The sequence below is a fragment of the Balaenoptera physalus genome (assembly GCF_965194825.1).
Source record: "Balaenoptera physalus genome assembly, chromosome: 4".
Classification (NCBI taxonomy): domain Eukaryota; kingdom Metazoa; phylum Chordata; class Mammalia; order Artiodactyla; family Balaenopteridae; genus Balaenoptera; species Balaenoptera physalus.
Genome location: NC_138891.1, coordinates 57181191 through 57194869, shown reverse-complemented (window position 1 = coordinate 57194869; position 13679 = coordinate 57181191). Strand labels below are relative to the sequence as shown.

At 41.0% G+C, this 13679-nt stretch overlaps 1 protein-coding gene and 1 long non-coding RNA gene across 5 annotated transcripts in view; one reads left to right on the top strand and one right to left on the bottom strand.

Annotated features, from left to right (window-relative positions):
* Window positions 1-13679, bottom strand: part of LOC309659369 (uncharacterized protein) — an 813664-nt gene that overhangs the window by 591725 nt on the left and 208260 nt on the right. The gene's annotated exons all lie outside the window — the stretch shown is intronic.
* The window catches only part of LOC309659382, a 30929-nt gene continuing 24733 nt past the window's right edge, over window positions 7484-13679 (top strand). Inside the window, exon 1 of the long non-coding RNA XR_014262764.1 lies at window positions 7484-13627. This is a non-coding gene — a long non-coding RNA (uncharacterized lncRNA). The remainder of the gene's footprint in view (window positions 13628-13679) is intronic.

The following is a 13679-nucleotide window of genomic DNA, read 5'->3' as shown; positions in this document are numbered from 1 at the left end:
GCTTGAAAATCAGCATGCCGGAAAGGAATCTAGGACCCCAAACGAGCTCAAGTTTGTAAAATTTGGTTCAGCTGCTCAGCAAACTAGTTAATTCTAACCGACTTGACATGTGGATATCAAAAATTTTCTGTTCCCAATCGTGTGTTTTGGTTAAAGAGAAATGGTCTGGCTCCAGACACATCATAACATGGACGCTGCCCTGTGGGTCTTTGAGGGCTCACGGTATGAGTGGGCCTCATTGCCTCACATGCAGCAGGGGAACCTTATCTGCTCCACGTCATGGCTCTGAAGCATGATACTGAAAAGCCAGACGCTCCCCATGATGCATCAGTTTTAAATTAAATTAGACTTTTCTATTTCTCCCAGTAAATACTGCTTTTATGGACTTAATGGCTCTGTGTTGTACACCATACACTAAAACCATTTACCCCTTTGGGGATAAGAGATTAACACAAGTAATATAGTGAAACCCCTTATTTACATAATTGCAATTTTCCTTTTGCCATAATAGAGGCTTTTTTGACCTTTTAAATGTCCAATACTGCCAGAGTTAGCATGGTTCGTACTGCATGTCCAATTTATTCACTCATTTCTCTGAAATAACTCGTAAATCTCCCTATTGTTTGCTAAGAAGCTACTAAAAGGCAACCAGTTTCTTTTACATACTTCCAACGAGTGCTAGAGAAAGAGCCCCACAGAGGGGCTTTCTTCAACCATTTCCACAGGGGTAAACAAGTCCAGGAGTCCCATCAGATAACAACATTAGGAAATGAACTGGAGTATACAATAGGGAGTCACTGGGCCTATGCCATCCTGCAGGAAGCACGACCCACCTACACACATTCAATTTTATACACACACACACACATACACACATATATAATATATATACACATATACCGTTGACCGTTGAACAACACAGGTTTGAACTGCATGGGTCCACTTATATGTGAATTTTTTTAAATAGAAAATAATACAGTACTACATGATCTGGGGATGGTTGAATCTTCGGGTGCACAGGAACTGGGGTGTGAAAGGCTGACTGTAAATTATACAGGGGATTTTTACTGCGTGGAGGGTCGGTGCCCCAACCCCTGCATTGTTCAAGGTCAACTGTATATACATATATACATACATATATACACATACATGTGTATATATATATATCAATCTGGCCAAAAGCACCACTATTGCTAGTCTATTGCAGCTCCAGGTACAGTTCATAACCCGTCCCTATAGCACTTCCCCAAAACGGGGATACTCTAAAAAGAATATTCCTAAATTGTCCCCTTTCAAAATGTTTTTGGAACTAAAGTCCAAAGGACACTAACTCCTGGAAAAAGGAAATCTCAATCTCCATTATTTGAGAATTTTTGTGCCTGGAGTAAGGAAAGTCCATGTAACTATTTTGCTTGATGCTTTAAATATGTTCTAATAATTGTGCTGAATTGAAACTACAAGAAACATCCCAAGCAATTTAAGAGTTTCCCTGTATTTGTACTCCATATTTGCAATACTTCTCCTGCCCTTGCTCCTAAAAGAAATGGAAAGCATATACATATAAGTGTAAATGTAGAACACACAGCAATCCTCATTAGGTATCCTCCTATCACATACTCTTTCCAGCCCCAGGGTCTAAAATTAGATGGGACCATGTGACTGGTTCTGGCCAATGGGCTGTGAGAGGAAGTGGCAGTGTCCCTTCTGGGTGAGACAATGCAAAGCCTTTGCACAGCTCTCTAGTCTCTTTCCCTGCCCTGGTAAGCAAAGGGGGCAGATGGTTTCAGAAAATCCAATCATAAGATTGTAGGGAGTTCCCTGGCAGTGCAGTGGTTAGGACTCGGCACTTTCACTGCTGTGGCCCAGGTTCAATCCCTGGTCTGGGAACTAAGATCCCGTAAGCCTCACGGTGTGGCCAAAAAAAAAAAAATTTTTTTCAATTAAAAAAAAAAAAAAGATTGTATCAGCTAGGTTCTTTGAGTGATTGTATAAACAAACTTTTCCCTTTCCCGCCCACATACAAAGGTCAGCAAGAAAGAAATTTTGGTTTTTTTTAACCACAGTATACCTAACCTAGCCCAGTTAAAGCAATAATCAGACATCTTTGCAGTGACAAAACTCTGTCCTTGACTAAACTTTAATCAGGCTCCAAGACCTCTGGGCCTTGGCCTTAGTATACCTCTTTCTTGGGCCTCTATCACCCAGTTTTAGCAGGAATCCTGCTGAGTCAACTTAGAGAGAATCCCTCATCCTCATATCTGATCACCCTCCATATCTGATCAAATTTTCATCCCACACCATTCCCCAGGTGATACCTGATCACCCTGGCCTGCCTTCAAGAATCCTGTTAGGTCTGTTTAACCAATATCCTTCCCCATCCCATGCTTTCTCTTAGTAATTTTCCATCCACTGACCCCATCCTGCTCCTTGGCTATAAATCCCCACTTGTCCATGGTGTATTTAGAATTGAGTCCGGTTCTATACTGAGGTCTCTTTACCCTTATTGCAATAGTTCCTGAATAAAATCTGTTTTGGCCATTTTACTGTCAAGCTGTGCTTTTTCTTTAACAGCAGTAATTCTTTATACTGTCTCTCTTTGTCCATCCACTCGTGCCACCTGGTTTCACTTACAACTTCTAAGCTAGATCAATACATAACCACAATTACCCTGGCAATTCTGTAAAGCACAATTTTTTGTGAACCTCTGTTCTCCCAAATTTGTTTATCAACATGAAATCAAATATAGAATCCCAAAATTAAGTTTACAGAAAAATGTTGCTTGAAAGTGTCTTATGGGAAGGAGAGCTACTAGCTTTTATCCTTAACGTTCTGTGGATTGTTCTGAACTACCCTGGCTTAATATGTAATACTGCATCTGCAAGGTAATGATTAATTATTACTTTATTAGGAGCATACATAGGTTCATCATTGACATACTACTAAGTGTGGAGGTTTGATTGATTTAGGAGATTAAGGGATGATTTTGTTTTCAAGACAATTTCTGCAATCCTCCAGAGGTAGTATCTATGTGTGGTGCTTCCTACTTAGGTGCTTCCTGTCACCGTACTGTGATGGATGAACACTCTATTCAAAACTCAGACTGCCTCCCATTTGTTCATAAAAGCTGGCAATGCAGACAAAATTGCTGAAAGAGCCACAGAAGAGTGAATTCCAGAGAAATGTAAAACAACATGACAGAGAAGCATTGGGGCCAAAAATAAAGCAACCAAATTCCACGAATCTGAAAGAGTGATTTTGTATTTTATTTTATTTTTTTGGCCAATAGTACATTCAGATGCAGATTCAAACAGCAAGCCTGCTGGTTCTCTGTCAGCAAAAATGCTAAATAGGGGCGAACTTGTCTTCCTGGAGAGAGAGGAGCATAGTCAAACTGAAAAACCACCTGAAGTTTGAACCAAACGCCAATTTAGATCAAGCTGAGCAAACAGACAGGTCCACTGGCCAATTCAAAACCAAGTTATTAAAAAAAGAAAAAGAAAAATGTATATAAGTACAAAAAAGAACTGTACAGTCCAAGGCAAACCCAGAGAGCACTTTCAGGGACTAATAGCCCACTTCCCATCCAGATCCGGGCCTAGGGTGCAGCCTGGGGCAGTTCCCACCATTCCTCCCAGTGCCCTTTCTTTGTTTTGTGTTGATAAAATCAGAAAGTCAAGGGTAGCCAGAGGACTGCGGGGGCTGTGAGGGAGGGCGGTTCCTCCCACTGGGCCCAGGTTAAAGTGATGGAGGCCGTTACTTGCTGAGAGCAGATCTGCACTCCCTTTTTTTTTTTAAGGCACCAGCTGAGCTTCTCTGTCAATTGCCCTCCACACTGAGTCACTAACCAGCCACTGGGCGTGGGGTTCTAGCAGCAGTAGCTCTTATCTCTGACACTCCCCACCCCTGCCTGCTCCTCTTCCTCTCACATGGCTTTCTTTGGCAGAGGAGAAAAAAACCTTTGAAATCCTTTTAGCAGTTCTGAAAATTGTTTACAAGTGATTCTTTTTGAAGGGCCTCCTGGTGTTTGCAAAGCACAGTCGGGTTATGTGAGACTTTAAAAGGTTATTGAACATATTTGCTCATGTGCATAATGCATGTATAATTTCACTGAAGAATTTTGGGGAGGGGTCATTTTCTATACTTTCATTACATATTTATTGGCAGTGATAAGCAATACTGCTTGCGTGAACACAACTATTTTTCAAAACTTACCTTTTTCAGAGTATATATTACTATATATTCACTTCTAATTTTCTAATGAAAATGCAATATACTATACTTATATAAACAAAATAATGTATTTTCTCTTTTGATGACATAACTGCTCTAAAGCAAATTCAATATTTACAACTTCCTTTAGTCAGCGACCATGACTCATAAGATGCAAGTAAGTTTTTGATACATTGGGGAAGGATGTCTCTTATACACCTGCAAATGCGGTGATGTGTCTGGGTCTGAATGTCCTTATCTACAAAAAGAACTAAACTCCAAGGCCCCTTAGCTCTGAAAGTCTACAATTAGCAAGGGCTGTGCCGCAAAGACAAAACAAGGTGTTTCAATAGGGTTTAAAAAAAAATAAGGCACTGAAATTGGATTAACTTGGCAAGCAAAAGCAACCCTTCCACTGACCACCCAAAAGTCATTCTGCAAATATTAATTTCTTAAGTAACTAAAGAATAATGATGTACGTCTTTTTTCCTTAAGTTAGATTGGAAGTTCCTTGAGGCTAGGACCAATGTTTTTCATTAAAAATGACATTTCCCATAATAAAATCAGGAGACATCTCTCATCCTACCAGACCAATGGCTTAACAGTGAAAAAATATATTAAATCCATCAAAAAGAATGCAAGTCTCAGAGCTCTCAGCCCAAAGATTTTTTCTTTCCATTACAATGTGCTGCCATCAAGAGGGTCGATGTAAGAGGCTTCTAGGGAGAGACAATGAATGGCAATTAAGAGGAAGAGATCCAAGACCACTGTAATAGACATGAACTATATAAGGATCCTAAAATCTTGGCACGGGCTCTTTTGTGCCAACAATATTTCTGCAAGTAAATGCTCCCTCCCTAGGAATCTTTATAGAACACTTGGGTTGAGCACTTGGGGATGGAGCCTGGGTTGGTGGGCTGTGTTGCCTGACATTTGTATTGAGACCCTTCCCTGGCAGAGCCCGGTAGCACCCAGGTGACCACTGATCTTGAGCAGACAGGGCTAGCTCAGTGCTACAAGGCAGCTCTGAGGGCCTGGGGACTAGAGCAGTAATGCTCTCTGAGGTGGCATGCACATTCTCAGTTTGCAATTCTATTTTGTCAGAACTAAAGGGAAACAGCGGGAAGTAGCTTGGCTGCTTTTCCAGATGCTTTTGACCAAGCAGGGCACTTAAAAAAAAAATCTGACTTGACAAATGTTACAAAGAGAGAAATAGGTTCTATTTGCCCATTAATTTTAGCTGGGATGTGGTCTATTGATTATTAAAAACAAACAAACAAACAAAACTACTAACATAGCTTTTGTTTCCCTGTTGTACACTAGCAGCTTCATCCAGTCCAAGGGTCTAAGGTTGGCTGTTAGAAGTCGGGTTTTTGTCCCCCATCACCACCATCTCCTGATCTTCATCCTTGATTTCCTCCTGCTTCACTGTGTCTCTCTAAAATGTCATTTTTAATCCCTGTCCTTCCCTACCTCAAATGAATGCTGTGAGGACAAATGAGATGGCTCAATGTTACCTCCTTCCCTATCCATATGGCACTTCGATTTGCAAAGACCACATCGGGTTCTGGACTGGAAAACAACAGCACTGTGCCAGAAATGAAAGGAGGCAGAATGGATCCAGGCGGAAGCCCAACAGGACGCAGAGGCAGAGATCCAGGCCAGGGTTGGAACACTGGACTGGCCACAGTCTCACATATCAAGGTTATGGCCAGGCCCCCAGAGTACACATTTGTGTGGTTACAGGAACATCTTTGAGTCGTTCAGGTCTCAATTGCATCACTGTTTGAACTCTCAGGTGCAAAATCATAGGGATTATACTACAGAGCTTTTCTTCCTTTTACCACAGAGTATTTTTCCTTGTGTGGCCTTGAGTGCCTCTTTTGTTGTCAGAAGTCCTGATAATGACTGAACTAGTCATTTTAATTCACTTGGGTCCAACTAAGGTATTTTTGCGGCACCTTCTGGCTTTGGCACATCCAGCAGACCTTGGGCAGCTAGGCAACAGGAATGAAGTCCTCAAAGGGGGCTCAACCACAGGCCCTCCTCCCTTCACACCCAGCCCCTCCTTTCCAGTCACACTAATCCCCTCCAAAGACCCAGAGGCTTCTCCACATGGACACCCATGGGAAAACCAATAGAGAGGGGAGGACGGGAGCAATGCTGCTCTTTGTCACTGTTAATTGTGAGCCGGTTATCTGATCTGCTTTGACTTACTCTTTCTGGAAAGGTCTGCATAATTTGGCAATAGAATTCCAAGATTCTCATTTATTATAAATTGCGCCTTTGCCAATTGCTTTTGTCAAGACTCCCCATTTCACCTCATGTCTCTGCTCTCTACTTTTGCAAATGCACTGATCTGTGAAAATGAATTAAACAGATTAAAAAGCAGCTTTCCTTATTTGTTGGAATAAAAATGGACAAATGCGGACATGGCACATCCCAGTACACGATCTGTGAAAAAAAATTACCTCAGGCAAGAGGGTGGCCTGACTCTCTGGGGAAAACAAACCCAGAAAATGCTCCGTGGATCATGTTAAGCCACTCCTGTAACCTACAGTGATGGTCTATTAACGACAGCCCACAGTGATAATCCAGTTATTAGGCTTTCAACAAACCCATACCATAGTGACATCATAGATTCTTATAATTAAATTTGATCTTTATATAAGGCGGTTCCTCTTCACAGAGAAAGAAATATTTGTGATGTTAAATAACTCATCTCACAGACATCTCCCAGTTCACAAATTAGAGTAGAAACACTCAAAAGGAGTGTTTACAGATACATGTTATCTTTAACATATGAAAATTCTAGGTGCCGTTTTGACCCCACCTGCCAGACCAGGACCAAGCAAAAAGCAACCTCCGCAGTACGGCTGGGAGTGTCCCAAAGCATCATCGTGGCGCATCAAAGGGGGCGGTGGGAGTTGGAGGCCATATACATTTCAGACAAGTGATGCGGTCGAGGAGTCTCGGGAATGCCACACTGCACTGCTCCTGGGAGCGTCAATCACACCTAGGCCTTACGTGCTGGGTGATCTCCAGGGGTGGGAAGAACACTATGTGTGCAAACTAAACTGGTAGCCCTGAATGCTTTTATTGAAGAGTTCACACTTTGTTCTTCTCGTTTATTTGCTTACTATTGTTTGGAAGGGCTAGGGGTAGCAAAAAGAGAGGAAGCACACTTCGTTACCCAAGCAATGAGCCACCCTCTCCTCCCCTTGAAGATCTGGTTCTTAATTCAAAATCAAGTATGAAAAAAAAAAAAAAAATCAAGTATGCAGGGTTTGGTAGCCAAAACTTCCTTATCTCTGTGCTAGATAATCTTATCATCTGCTCCAAGGTTTGTCCTGAAGAATAAATGGGTTAAAGCATGAAAATTTCATGGTTCTGTACCTAGAGAATGGTAAGTGCTCATTTAAGAATAGTTATTCTTATCATGGTGATTACTAGCCGTATTATTTTCTTAAATGGGCTTAGATGAATAGAAAATGAACCCACTCGTCTCACGACAAGCAGCAAGAAAGAGTTTCCCTCTTGAAGATGGGTAAGAGCATAGCTGAAGCCAGTCTCATCACAAGGCATCAGTACTCAGGAATACTGGCACAGTGACATGAGCTATGGACTCCTCTGCATTCATATGCAATTTTAGACTTCTCACAGAATGTTCATAGCTGTTTGCAATGTTGCTCATTTTGTACCAAGTTATTATGTGAACTGTGTCCTGTGCACTGCAGGATATTTAGCATCTCTGGCCCCCTCCCACTAATCCCAGGAGCTACCCAGTCCTTGTAGCACCCAAACAACATCCCACACATTTCTAATTGCCATGTAGGAGACAGAACTACCCCACTTTTTGGTAGAGCAAGTATCCCTATGTCCACTTTACAATGGTATAAAGGTATAAAGAGTGACTGACCAAGTTAATCAGAGAAGAGAGACAGTAGAAACAAACAGGAATTGATTTATGTATGTCACAAACAGTGATCACATGGGGTGGGGGAAGGGAAGTTACTTTTTTCTAACTACACAGGAACTCCCTGTAGACATTCACCCAGTGAAAAGTCAGTCACCGTGGGTTATTGATAATGACAGGAATGTGTTATATTCCTCAAGGTTTGAAGATAGAAAAAAGGTCAAAAGTGCTGAAAAGAATCAAATTTTCTCTCAATGTACCTGGCTAGAACAATAGGAGGTAAAGGGGAGAGGAAGGCAGCATGGGGAGGGAAAAATCACAACTCTGAAACACCTCAATAGAAGGAAGGCAAATCCCTGAGCTGACCCCACCCCAATTTCATCCTTGGGATTTTAATATGTGTCAGCAATACATCACAAAATAACTTCTGTGGTTCAGCATCCAGGTAAAGCCTTTATAATCTGTAATTCTCTTCAAGTGCAATTAACTTCCTATTTCCTCTCAGTCTCTCATTCTGTCGTGTGGTATTACAGCATTTAGAGGCCACATGTTTTTGGAAAGTCTTTTCCACTGTTTTATTGAAGTCAGTGAAAAAGTACAATTCTACGTGATGAAATTTATGACACAGCCAACTCTTTTTTTTTTTTTTTTAATACTTTGGAAGGTTTTATTTAGGCCAACTTCTTAGTACACAGCAACAATTAATTCCAAATAAGATTTCAAAATTTCAGAGTGAATGTTGACACAGCCGACTCTTCAGGAACATGTCTGCTTTAAATAGGGAGAGACACCTGTGTTTGGCTGCGTTCCTTAAACTTTGTGTAAAGACGAGTAAACACTGGTACCCTGTGCCTATACAGGGAGCACAGCTGGCTTCACTTTGAGCCTCTGAATAAATTTTCTAGCTTGAAAGGAAACTGTGGCTTCTGCTGTGCAACGAGCTCAGACTTTTTTGTTGGAAGTCTTCAGAGCAGAAAGCCAGGTTTGACCAGAGGTGCTCTGTGACTCTTTCCTGGGTACTTTGAACCCTAAGTATAAAAGAACACCACCTGAGTGTTTGGTAAGGGAAATAGGGGCTTCTGAATTCCTTTGTGTGCCAGAGAAGGCTCGGCTTCCATGCAGGATCATCTAATATTAGGCTAACTTTTCATGTACTTTTTTTTCCCACATCTAGCTCTTCTTTTCATTGCTTAGTAAAAAAAAAAATTCAAACGTATCCAAAATTGGAAATGTAATGCTAGGATCATAGCAAACATTTAGAATGATTTCATCAAATCCACTACACACATACATACACACACACACTGACTATGGGGACAGAGGGTGGGGGAAGGGAGGGTGGCAATAATGTCTGCATTTAATTCTGAAATATACAAAAGTTTAAAAATCACATGCCTCATTTTCAAGTCAAGAAATATTTTTGGAACACCAGCCAGCCATGTGCCAACCACTTGGGGGGGTGAGAGGTGCTGAGGAAGAGAGCTGGAGGGGACAAGAGAGATCAAAGACAATTAACACCAGTCCCTGGAATACGCAGGGTACTATGTCTTCCTGGTATGGGAAGGGCCGAGGACAGCTCTCATACTTCTCCTGTCTTCCAGGAGCCTGCTGTCTAGCTGGAGGATGAGAAACGCTGAGGGAAAAAAACCTCACAGACAAGGGGTAATCGTAGGTCAGAGTAAGGAAAGATTTCCTAACAGCCATTTAGGACATCTGATCTATAGCAGCCCTCAGGAGGCTCCTAATATCGAATAATAAAGGGGCCAGGTGACTTTTTAAAAAATGGGCACATGCACCACTTTATTATAGAAAATGCTATTTTAGAGGTATTCATTCATTTGTCAAACAGTTATGGGGCACCTAATATGCAAGCACTGGAGAAAGACAGATACATTTGTTTGGATCTGGACACAAATTACTTACTGACTTCATAGACTGAAAGTTGTTCCTACTCCTCACTCCCTCCTTATAGAAGGAATATCCATCCATGAACTTTGCCACATGACCTTCAGGAATATGGCGTTAGAGAAAGTGTGGAGTATATTTCTCTACCCCACTGATACTGGGCTTGGCCACATGACTTTGCTTAAGCCAATGGAACCTTAGTGCATTTGACACAAGCCAAGGCTTTAAGTGTATTTGCACAATTTGCCTTGGCCTCTTGTCTTCTCCATTTCTATAAGAAGAAATTGCTCTGAAAACCACAGGTTCAAAGAGAATGACAATCACACAGGGGAGACTTGTAGTCCACCTGAGCCCAGGCTTGATTAGCCAAACCACAGCAGATCTACAAAGCCACAAAAGAGAAATGTTTGTGGTTGTAAGCCACTAAGAATTGGGGGGTGTTTGTTGTGTAGCATTATTGCAGCAATAGCTTAATAATACACTGACCAATGGTTCACCCTGAACTATGACATATGCAAAATTTTTCTTAGTGCCTTCTAAGGTGACCAATCCTCCTAGTCTGCCCAGGACTACCTCTGTTCTAAAACTGGGACAATTGGTCATTCTAGTGCTTTCCCACCTCCAGTTTCTGAATCCTTTCTGCTGGTTGGTGCTAGCCATAGCTCTGCTATAGACGTCAAAGGCCCTCATTCCGCCCTGACAGTTCTTGCTGGCCCAGACTCCCACCCACCACTTCTGCAGCTCCCCAACTGAGCCTGCCCTCTATGAGCAACCCCAAGTGCCAGATCCATAGGTCTTGTTTTTCTTCAATCTCACCTATCTCCAGTAGTTACTAATTGCTGGTAAGATATATTTACCACAAGTTGTTAACATTGATGTATTATTCTAAAAGATGTTTCTTAAAAAAAAAAAAAACTCCCAGAGTGGCAATGCCTTAACCCAGGGTTGGCAGATACAGGTGTTGCCATTATCCCCAACCTATACCCATGGCAGACATCAGAAATCAATTATGACACCCTTTCCCATTAAGCCCAGATGTTCATTCGAAATCCTGCTCAACATAGTGCTTTTGGTAACCATTTCTAATATATTCAAGTTGGAACATAAAATGAATCCCATATGTCAACCCTGCCTTAGGCCAGAAAAAAATGTAACTCTAATGGTGGGACTTTCACCTGACACTCTGCTTCTAAGAGGAGGGGTGGAGGCATAGAGCAGGCAGTAAATCAAGAATCAGTCAGTCAGGAAGCCATTTCCGTGACTCTGATCAAGTTATGGAAATTTTCCTGGCTTCAGCTTCTTCATTTGTTTTTTTAAAAAAAAGAATTTTATTAATTCCATGGCCTTCAGGCTAAGATGTTTCTCTCTAAAATGTTATGACATTAAAGAAAATGAATTTCTCTGGTGTCTTCCAGTTATACAGGACCCATATCAGAGGGTTTCCTTTAGAAAGATCAATACAAACTCTGCTGAGAGGATAAAATGAGACCACAAATTTTTGAATACCTTGTTTGTTGTAGTATGTTCTAGAAAGGAGACAGGAAATGACTTTATGTTTATTATTTATCATCATTAACATATCATCCTCCATCTTTTTCCTCATCATAGGCCCAGGGCAGCTTGACCTCTGTTGAAGGTGAGGATGGGGGGAGTTCATGAAGATGATTTTCATGACACCTCTTAAAATAAACAGTGAGAAAATTTGGGAAGTCCAATCTGCACATTAGGTTGTTAGTATCAGAAAATAAGTTTGAATGTAAAAAGGATGTAAGAGTTTGGCAAATACCTTAAGCACTTTAAATTTCCATTTATGTATCTCCAAAATTGGAGAAACACATACATACAGAGTTAGAGAGAAACATTTGAATAAGTCCTAGCTGAACGAGAAAGAATTGTACTATCATGGGGATTCATTAAAACTTACCTAAAAGCATTTAAACTGCTGTCATATTATGAGTGATCTGCAAATGGCAACGGCCGTTAGTATTATTTAAGATATAGTTTCATCAGTCACCTTGCAAACTATCTGAAGAAAAGCCTTGTATAAGGAGGATGACATTCCTGGCCTCTAGGAAAGGGGCAGCCAACGAGGATCATCCGGCTCTCAGGACACTGGAAATGTGAGAAGGGCTGCCCATTAGGCTTTTCTTGCCTCTACCAGAATCAGCTAATCCACCTCACCCAGCAACCTGTCATCACCCTTTCTTTCTAGGAGGGATGCCCTGCACTGGGTAACCCAGGAGGGGGGCACATGGTTGACACAGTTGCTCCTGGTGAGAGTGTGTGTGTGTCCAGCTCAGCAATCCAACCCACTCTGAGAACACTGACAGGGCTGGGATCTGGACCTACCATCTCCATGTGAGTGGTCCTGCACTAGGGAGATCCCTACACCAGGATGATGTCACCACTTCCATGTGGCAAGCAAGTATCCCTCAGGACAGCTCTGGAGATTTCATTTACATGACATTCTGGAAAAGGCAAACTATAGGGACGGGAAATATCAATGTTGCCAAGAGCTGGGGTCAGGGAAGGGGACTGACTAGAAAGGGGCACAAGGGAACTTTCTGGGGTGATGGAAATACCATGAGCTGAATTGTCCCCCCACAAATATGTTGAAGCCCTAACCTTTCAGTACCTCAGAATGTGACTGTATTTGAAGATAGAGCCTTTAAAGAGATGATTAAGCTAAAAAGAGGCAAGTAGGGCAGGCCCTAATCCGATATGATTGGTGTCCTCATAAGAGGAGGAAACTTGGTCACTGGAGACACCAGGGATATACCTACACAGAGGAAAGACCATGTGAGGACACAGCAAGAAGGTGCCACCTGTAAGCCAAGGAGCAAGGCCTCAGAAGAACCAAACCTGCTGACGTCTTGGATCTTGGACCTCCAGCCTCCAGAACAGAGAAAACAAATTTTTGCTGTTTAAGTCACCTAATCTGCGGTACTTTGTAGTGGCAGCCTTAGGAAACTAATACAGATATAGTCTACATTGTTATTGTGATGGTGATTACATGAATATTTTACATTTGTCAAAATTCATCTAATTATATACTTACAGAGGGTGGCTTTCACTGTACATAGATCATACCTTAATAAGCCTGACTTTAAAAATGCTACTAATCAGATTTTTAAAGTCTGGCAGGAATAATGATATCTCTTTGAAGAATTTCCTAAGTAGGACTATTTTTGAAAAATGCACATTTAAATAGAATTAAATAACTAAAAATCAAATATAATTCTTAAAGTTTTATTTTGTTTAGTTTTTCCAATGCAAACAGTTCTACGAAGAAGATAACCATGATATAATGCAATCTCTATTCTTATGGGGTTTTTTTGAATTATTTTTTGTGTATAAACATTTGCTGGTTCAAATAGGATATGAATCCTTAAAGCCAGGGAGATAATCTACTATCTATTAATATTAACTGTCAACTCATATCCCTATTTATTTGAAGGTTCTTAATTGTTTTGTTCATGAAATTATCAATATTTATCATCAATAATTGAAATACTCTACTTTTGTGATAATAAATATGTTTGTATTTTAAATGGAGATTTCAATATATAAAGCACATTACATGTAGAATATTTACCTGTATCTTAATGAGATTATTCAGAGAGACATGCTTTGTACCTATTACTGATTT